This window comes from Lycorma delicatula, chromosome 11, assembly GCF_047948215.1.
Source record: "Lycorma delicatula isolate Av1 chromosome 11, ASM4794821v1, whole genome shotgun sequence".
NCBI classification, from domain to species: domain Eukaryota; kingdom Metazoa; phylum Arthropoda; class Insecta; order Hemiptera; family Fulgoridae; genus Lycorma; species Lycorma delicatula.
In genome coordinates this window covers 45477302-45487442 of record NC_134465.1, presented here as the reverse complement: position 1 = coordinate 45487442, position 10141 = coordinate 45477302, and the positions used below count along the sequence as shown (strand labels likewise).

The following is a 10141-nucleotide window of genomic DNA, read 5'->3' as shown; positions in this document are numbered from 1 at the left end:
ATACCTTGTTCTCCTCCAAGAAGGCTGGTGAGAAGATACTTACTACCCAATTAAAAATCTTGAAAGTGCACTTATGGACAAATCGCTTGCCTTATATTTAATCGCATCTTTCCCGTCTGTATTCTATTCTGTTGGTTTCAGCTTAACGCCGAATTGATTCACGTTAAAAACTTAGAGACCTTTATGCGTTACTGCGAGGGAGTAGGACCTTTAATAAATATTTAAAGGATAAATACATCCTGAAAAATTTGACATGTCTTGAATCGAGCAAATATTTTGAAATTTGGTTAATCTATATGATCTGAAATAAAATCTAACATATTTTTTTATAAAATTTTTAATAATATATCGACCAATTTTTCTGCCTTCTGGTAGGTCCTCGAGTTTATTGCTTCACGATTTTATGACTATATGGTCGAATTTTATGACCATGCTTCACGTCTCAAGTCGACCACTCCTGAGACGTGTGGCTAATTAAAACCCAACAACCAAAGAACACCGGTATCCACTATCTAGTATTCAAATTTGTATAATAGCCTTTACGAGGATTTCAACCTTAGAATTTTCGTCTTTGAAATCAGCTGATTTGCGATTACGAGTTTAATCGATAGACCAACCCGTTGGGTTAATTCCTTTGACTGATATGGTATAAGTGGATGATGTTAAATTTTAAGAATAAGTGATCATTCCTTATAGAAAATATTGAGCATTCATAAATATAAACAAAAGGATAAGTCAGCGTATCTAATTTTCTAAATGATGGTCCACACGATTATGGGTTCTAAATAGCCAGAAAGTTTTTTATCTTAAATACTCGTTCTGATTTTTGAGAGAGACCCAAGAGATAACATTATATTTTACACGACAATATATATATATATATATATATATATATATATATATATATATATATATATATATATATATATATATATATAACATAATAAATATTTAATAACGATGATAAGCTTAGCATTCTATTAAGACGTTTTATAACAAAACGGAACAGTTTGATAAAGTTACAAAGGAAATCAATTTGACCATTCTGTATAACACTTTGCCATTCTCCCCTTAGTTCTTTGTTTAATGGTCTACAGAGTAACATTATCCTTCTGTTAAAATATTTCTTTCTTCTGTTATACAATGCATAACCTCAATTACTGTGGGCTTCCTAGATATTTGAATCGATTTAATTGTTATCTCTATTATCATTCAATTTAATAATTTAGTTAAATAAAATTAAAAAAGAAAAAGAAAATAAAAAAACACAGCAATATTGCTGAGATTTTTCTGCAATTGCAGCTTAGAATTAAACATTTTCCAACAGTGATAAAATTAATATCTCTTAAGGGAAATTTCTATTTCCTTTACAAACTAAAGATATTTTTTCCTAACCGATTTATTAATTTATTTTTTTATAAAAAAAAATAAAAAATAAAAAAAATTATATTAAAAAAAAATCTATTTCGGTTAGTTAAACGAATTAAAAAATTTAAAAAAAAATCTGATGTGAACATCACATGACTTCCTTGCATGCCTATTAAATTACATATACACATTTTTGTAAAGTACATAAAAAATATTATTTCATTGATAACTTCTGATATTTTATATATATATATATATATGTGTGTGTGTGTGTGTGTGTGTGTTATTATTGAATTATGATTTATTGTAAAACTTTTTTTACAGTCACAGGTTAATAATTATTAATAAACCAATATATTTAAATTAAAAAAAAAGGAGATGAAGTCTGATTCGAACCGATGTGCCTTCCCCTTGTATGATCCAAATATTTCATTAATTATAATTTTATTTACTTATAACTCTGGAACCAATGAAAATAAGTCCCACTTATGATATCATCGTTGAAAAGCTCTCAATGAGAGCTTATTACTGCAGTTAAGGAAAAAAAAATTGATTTTGGACTTTTTTTGGACACATTCGGTCCAGTTGATTGCAATCAAAAGGGGAGGTGCACAATTACTTATTACAACAGTCCTAAATCCAAAATTTTACCATTCTATGGCTAATCGTTCTTCAGTTATGCGAGATGCGTACGTACAGAAGTCACACCGAAACTGGTCAAAATGGATTCAGTGATGGTCAAAATGGCTATTTCCGTTGAAATCTGAAATTATTCGCGATCACAATTTACTCCGTAAAAGGAAGTAGAAACAAAAATTCTTTTTCAAAAATCAATCCCCACCACTTAAAATTGGAGAATGTATGTTTTTTGTTCTTTTGCTTTATATTCCTTCGGTTTAGTTACTTTTTTTAAATTTGTATGTTTATACTTTATATAAAGTTATCTAGAAATGAGTACAATATATTTAAATTATAGACCCCTGGACCTAAAATGGAGAAATATTTTTTGAAAATAAGTTTTTGTTTTAGCCTTTATTAGAGGCATGTTAGTTTAGAAAAAAAACTTTACTTTGCAAATTTGTCAAACTTAACCTGCATACCAATATATTTACTAATCTTTTTAAAAGCTTTTATCTTTTATTTAACTCGCTTTAAGAATAATCAAATCTTGCAACTGCTATATTTTTTGATCTATCTTGTGAAAATCAATGAAATTAGGTACACGTATGTAACTTCGATGTGTAAAAATAAATATTTTTACTTTTTTTTAGTCTTAAAAATAATACAAAAAAATTACAAAAATATATTTGATTATACATAAAAAATTATTTAAAAAAAAAATCGTTTATTTAACTAATATTAATATTAGCATTAATAAAAAAAGGAAACAAATTATAAAAACCCTCTAAAAAGTAAAAAATAAGAATTAAATCAAATTGAGAATTTTAAACAAAAAAATATAATATAAAAATGCACTGAAAAGTAAAAAATAAATTATATAAATATCTAATAAATAACCAATAAATAAATGTAATAATTATTAAATTTTAAAATTAAAAGTAATGAAAATATTAGTTACGAAACTATTAGTAAGTTACGAAACATGGATCCATCATTACGAGCTGGAGAATAAACGGCAGAGTATGGAATTGAAACATCCAAATTCACCTTGCAAAAAAAAGTTCAAGACCCAACCGTCCGCAGGAAAATTGATGCTTACGGTTTTTTGGGATTCACAAGGCCCAGTATTGGAACATTTTGAGGAAAGGGGCACGGCTATAAACAGTGCGCGTTACGGTGAGATGCATACTGCCAAGCTGAAGTCTGGAATTCGAAGCAAACGCTGAGGACTACTGTCGAAAGTTGTTTTGTTGTTGCACGACAATGTCCGTCCACATACTGCTGCCCGAACTGCTGAAACGCTCCAGAAACTCAACTTTGAAGTACCGGTTTATCCTCCGTATAGTCCTGATCTTGCCCCTTCTGACTACCAGTTGTTTGGTCCACTCAAAGAGGCATTAAGGGACCATCGATTTAACTCGGACGAAACAGTAAAAGAGCGGTGCATTCCTGGCTCGCAGCTCAACCGAAAATCTTCTTTTATGAGGGCATCAGGAAGCTTGTGCAATGATGGACCAAGTGCGTTGAAATGCAAAGGAACTATGTTGAAAAATGATGTACATGTAAGTTTCCTATTTGTATTACAATAAAATTTATAACTACATTGCGGATAATAATTGACTTACCCTCGTATAAAATGTTTGAAATAAGGAGAAAACAGATAGAGTAACTAATTCCTTAACTAAGAAATACATATATATATATATATATTATATATATATATAAAAGACTGAAAAAACAACTAATAATCACCTTCGTCGACTTTAAAAGGGCCTATGACTGTATACACCGACCATCCATGCTGAATATTCTGAGAAACCTGGGCCTTCACCCTAAACTCGTAAACATGATAAAATTAACTTTAACCAATACCCAGTCCAGAGTGAAATTCAGAGATGAACTCTCTCAACCCTTCTACATAAAAACTGGATTGAGGCAAGGAGACGGCCTCTCACCACTCCTTTTTAACTGCGCCCTTGAATTTGTCATGAGAAAATGGTATGAAATAAATCCCAAAAATATAAAAATGGGTACTAAGAAAAACTCCATCACACTAAATTGCCTAGGATTTGCAGATGACCTCGCTCTTTTAGCAAATAATATTCAAGAAGCCAAAACACAAATCATGAGCCTTCAAAACCTAGCACAAAAGATAGGGTTTCATATCTCTTTCGAAAAAACTGAACTAATGGCCATAGATCCTCTGGTAATAGAGCACATTACGGTAAACAATCAGAAAATTAAAATAGTAAAACAATTTAAATATCTAGGGGAAATAATAACTTATAATTTAAATGAAAAAGTGACATGGCAAAACAGGACAAATAAAATGATTAAATCCCAAAAATTAACTCGGTCAACATATAACAAAAAATGACTTTCTGCTAAAACAAAACTTAAACATTATAAAACTGTAGTACAGCTAGAAGTCACCTACGGAAGCGAGACCCTTTTCAAAATCACTCAGAAAAACCGAATTGAAAAAATTCTGAAAATAGAGAGGAGAATTGTCAGAACGTGTATCAATAAAAAACACCAAAAAGAAGGCCAATGGTGGATTGTGCTAAATGAGGTGGTGTATCGAGAAATAGAGCCTGTTACTGATACTATGCGGAAAAAAAGAATCTCTTTCTTCGGTCATCTCATAAGGACACCGCAAACAAGACTGTCAAGAAATATCATTGAAAAGCTCTGGTTCCAAAAGCTAGAAGTAGGATGGATCAAAGAAATTAGAGAAGATATGAAAGAATTGGGAATTTCCCTGACTGACCTACAGAATAAAACTGGAAAAGTTACAAAGCTAAAAGATAAAAGCATTAGATTTAAACAAAAGACAGACAAACTACAAAATACAACGAAGAGGGTGTTTACGGATGAAGAAAAGAAAGCAAGATCTGAACGGATGAAGAAATACTGGGCAGCTCGAAAGAGTAAAATAACACGCTTTTCTCAGAAAAGATCCAACTAAAATTGACTTAAGTGGTCCCATGTTGGCCGTAAAAAAGCATAATAATAATAATAATAATATATATATATATATATATATATATATATATATATATAATATTATCTACATTAATTATATATATATTTGTTTTTATATATCTGTGTTTTTAGATCACGCATCGGTTAATATAGCTGGAAGGGGTATTGGGTTGTTTAAAGTATTTAAACTGATTAGTAGGTGTTACGGCTAGGTGGAAGAAATCGATCGGTTAAACGATGACACAGAGGACGTGTGTTATTTAGTAGTAGTAGAATACTAGTAACTAACTTTAACAGATCGGTGACATACAATAGCATACTATCCGCCTAACGCGGTAATGTATTTATACAGAAAGATCGACTAAAGTCTCCGATTTCTAGTACGAAGGTCTATTACTCAATTATTATCATTATTATTAAACGGTCTGAAAATATACATTATATCTAAAATAGAAGGGATAAATTATTACTTGTATATATATATATGAAGTATCAAATTACAGAGTTCATCGAATAAGGTAAGGTGAGTGGAAAAACAGGACAATAAACTGCAAATAATTATCGCTATAACTTATCTTAATTATTTATTATTATAAACGATAATTATTTTAATTAATTAAAATTATATTTTATTAATAATGATATATCTTAATTTAATAAAAAATGTAATTTAATTATTAAAAAAATTATGTTAGATTTACGTGACAAAAGAAGTCGTTACGTGACAAAAAAAAAATTCTTGCAATTTTTACAAAATTTTTATTTTTTTAATTGATAAATATATTTCTTTTAAATTTAAAATATAAATAAAATAAAAATAAGGAGATTTTTACTACAATTCGACTGTTTCATTTTCAATCGGGTTAGTAACCACAGTCGTTAATAATTGATTACTCTTTCACAAAAAAAAAAAAAAAAAAAATCTCAAATAATTATATTACTTTTTGTTGTTTAAATGAAAAATTATACTGTCTACTTAGACGATTTGAAAATACCGTTTTAATATATTTATTAATGTTGACATCAATTTTTTAATAGTGAATTGTCATAGTATAATGCTATACATAAAAACTGATGTCAATTTTGCATGAAAAAAAAAAAACATATATTCACGTGAAAATTTCAAGAAAATAAATTGTTTTAAAAGTTTAATAAAAAATCTGATGTGGACACTACATGACTTCCTTGTACACCACATTTTTTTTAAATGAAAAGTGCATAATATTTTATTTCATTAATAACTTCTGACAGTTTTTAATTATTTTTTTATATTGTTATTGAATTATTATTTATCGTAAAATTTTTCCTATAATCAGAGGTTAATAATTATTAACAAATCAATATATTTAAATTAAAAATAAAAAACAAGTTAAAAAAAAAAGGAGATGAAGTCGGATTCAACCAACGCGCCTTGTAAGATACAAATATTTCATTAATTAAAATTTTATTTGGCTGTAACTATGAACCAATAAAAATAAGTACCACTTATATGGTTGAAAAACTATCAATGATGGCTTATTACAGTAGTTAAGTTTAAAATCCAATTTTTTTTTTAGATTTTGGGCTTTTTTGGACACTTTTGGTCCAGACAATTGCAATCAAAAGAGGAGGTGCGCACCTAGATGTTACAAAAGTTCTAAATCCAAAATTTCAACATTAATCGTTTTTGAGTTATGCGAGATACATACGCACACAGGTAAGTACATCACGCCGAAACTAGTCAAAATGGATTCAAGGATGGTTAAAATGGATATTTCTGTTGAAATCTGAAAACCGAAATTTTTTGCGGTCACAATACTTCGTGGAAGGAAGTAAAACGTTTTATGTATATTAATTAATTTTTCTTTTTATTTAAATAAAAAATTGTATCGTTTACTTAGACAATTTGAAAATATTGTTTTAATATATATTTATTTTCGTCGACATCGTTTTGTAATATTAAATTCTTCCATCATAAAAGTTCATGTAAAGACAGAAGTCAATTTCATATAAAAAAAATAAAAAAAACATATTCACGTGAAAATTCCGAGAAAATAATTTTAAAAAATGTTTAATAAAAAAAATAATAACATATGAATTTCGCTGTTGCAGTGGTAATTGCACGGTCTAATTACATTTTTTCTATGTAGATATTTCATTTTATACATAATTCAACATGAATATTTTCACACCTTTTTTCTTTCAAACAGCCTATTTTTTAAAAGCTTTTATTTAACTCGCTTTAGGAATAATCAAATCTTGCAACTGCTATATCTTTTGATCTTTCGTATGAAAATCAATTGAAATTTGGTAAACGTATATAACTTCGATGTGTAAAAATAAATATTTTTACTTTTTTAAAAGCTTTTTTTTTGTCTAAAAAAAAATACAAAAATATATTTGATTACATATATAAAAAATTATTTTTTAAAAAACTTAAATTTAACTAATATTAATATTAACATTAATAAAAAAAGGAAACAAATTAGAAATTCCCTCTAAAAAGTAAAAGATAAGAATTAAATCAAATTGAGAATTTTAAACAAAAAAAATATAATATATTAAATATAAAAATGCACAAAAAAGTAAAAAATGAATTATAAATAAATAATAATAAATATAAATAAATAAATAAATAATAATAATTATAAATTATAAATATCTAATAAATAAATTAAAAATAAATAAATGTAATAATTAGTAAATTTCAAAATTAAAAATAATGAAAATATTTAGTTAAATAAAAGCGTGGCGCAGTTTTATAACAATCTTTTCAAATAAGTATTTATAGACATTTGCTGTATTTTAAAATATATTTTTTGTTTAATGAGGTTATTTAGTATATGTACTTTATTTATCTGTAATAAAATAACTCAAGTTTTAATTCTTTGATGGTTCAAATTTGCACGGAGATGACCTTTAAGGGTTAATAAGATTAAAAATAAAAATTAAATTTACAAATCTTGCACAAAGTTATTACATTTTGACGGTAATCTGAAAAATTGTTAATTATATTATTATTATAATTGTAATCGTAATTATGAATTCGTTAAATAAAAATTCATAATTAATTAAAATGAAACTTTTAGCGGAAAGAGTGCGTTCAATTAGGCTTAGATTACAAGCAGAATTCTAAGATGAACTTCAACTACGTGAGAACAAGTACAAAGAAAGCGAGTGGATGCATTTTCCCAGATTTTTACTTGTAGCTAGTCAGTCTTAACTGGAGAGGTTCCAGCAGAGACCTTTTCACCTCCTCGCGTCGTTATTGAAAATGAAAATGAAGATAATTTGTTGTAAAAATAAATGTTGTGTTGTTTTAAATAAATTATAAAAACTGCGCCACGCTTTTATTAACTAAATATTTTCATTACTTTTAATTTTAAAATTTAATAATTATATTTATATATTTATATAATTTATTTTTTACTTTTCAGTGCATTTTTATATTTGTTAATATATTATATTTTTTTTGTTTAAAATTTTCAATTTGATTGAATTCTTAGTTTTTACGTTTCAGAGGGTTTTTCTAATTTGTTTCCTTTTTTTTATTAATGTTAATATTAAGATTAGTTAAATAAAAGCTTTTTTAAAAAATAATTTTTTATATGTAATCAAATATATTTTTGGATTTTTTTTTGTGCTTGTCCTTGTTTTAAATAAAATGTTAAAGCAAACAAACTCGTTTCTAATTTTTTTTTTTTTAAATCGATTTTTAATTCAGAATCTATTATGATTATTAAGCCACCGGTTTCTAAAATATAAAGAAAAATTAAAAAAAAAAAAACATAATTTTTTATTACAGTTTTTCATGAAGTTGTTTTTTTGTTTTGTCCACTACGGAACATTACAATTTTATTTTATGATACCGCTATGTTCTCTTATTTATCAATACTTCATCATTTAACATTAAGCCGTTTTATTTCTTTCTTCTGATGAATAATTCGTAATTTTTTTGATTGAGGTTACCAGTTTTTGAATTTTTTTCCTAATAAATGTCCTTATATTTCGTCTTCAGAGATATATTTTTTCCCAACAGTTTCCTTACCTTTTGAAAACCATGTTCATTCATTTTTCTTTTTTTTGGATTATAATTTGAATAGTTTCTTTCTCGGTTTAGTTTAATACATTCTTAAAAATGTTCATAAAAATATAATCTTTTTTTTTTTTTTAACAAATTTAAAAGATTTTTGTTTTTGTAATACATTTTTAAATTATTTTTTATTCCCCAGGTTTCGTTCTCTATTGAGGCTCCTAAAAGTTTTCCCTTTTTTACTTCCTCGAAGTAAAGGAAGTAATGAGATCGCGAAACATTTCGGACTTCAGATTTCAACGGAAATATCCATATTGACCATCCCTGAATCCATTTTGACTAGTTTCGGCGTGACGTCTGTACGTACGTATATATCTCGCATAACTCAAAAACGATTAGCCGTAGAATGTTGAAATTTTGTATTTACGACTGTTGTAACATGTAGTTGTGCACCTCACCTTTTGATTGCAATCGACTGGACCAAAAAAGCCCAAAATTCAAAAAATTTAGATTTTCGATTTTTTCTTAATTGAATTAATCAGCCGTGATTGAGAGCTTTTCAACGATATTCATAAATGGTACTTATTTTCATTAGTTCCAGAACTACAGCCAAATAAAATGTTAATTAATGAAATATTTATATCTTACAAGAGAAAGGCACGTCAAAGATTTAAATCCCACTTCATCACCATTTTTTAACACTTTTTTTTATTTAAATATATTGATTTATTAATAATTATCAACCTGTGATTGTAAAATAAAATTTACAATAAATAATAATTCAATAATAACACTAAAAAGGATATATGAAAACATATAAATTATTAATGAAATAAAATTTTACCTATTTTTCATTTTAAGAAAATGTGTATATGTAATTGATTAAGCGTACGTGGGTACGCCTATTAAATTACATTACACGTTTATTTATGTGAATTGGTGTCCACAACAGTTTTTTTTTCTATTCAAACAGTACAGTTTAGGTTTAAACATTCTGGTGCGTACCGTTTTTCCGATTTAATTACAATATTTTATTTTTGCGTTTATGGAAACGGATTTTTGTGTTAAAGGTCCCTTATTCCGTACGTTTTCTTCATTTTCCCCATATTTTTTTTAATGGATTTTAATTTTTTATAAGCCATTTTTGTGAATCGT

At 26.8% G+C, this 10141-nt stretch overlaps 1 protein-coding gene across 2 annotated transcripts in view; it reads left to right on the top strand.

Annotated features, from left to right (window-relative positions):
* The first annotated feature begins 5223 nt into the window (after positions 1–5223).
* trp (transient receptor potential) overlaps positions 5224–10141 on the top strand; it is a 176601-nt gene continuing 171683 nt past the window's right edge. The window contains exon 1 of one of the 2 annotated variants that reach the window (XM_075378421.1): positions 5224–5492. The gene's annotated coding sequence lies outside the window, so the exon portion shown is untranslated. Of the gene's footprint in view, positions 5498–10141 lie in introns of both variants that reach the window. The other variant, XM_075378420.1, reaches the window with a different exon arrangement.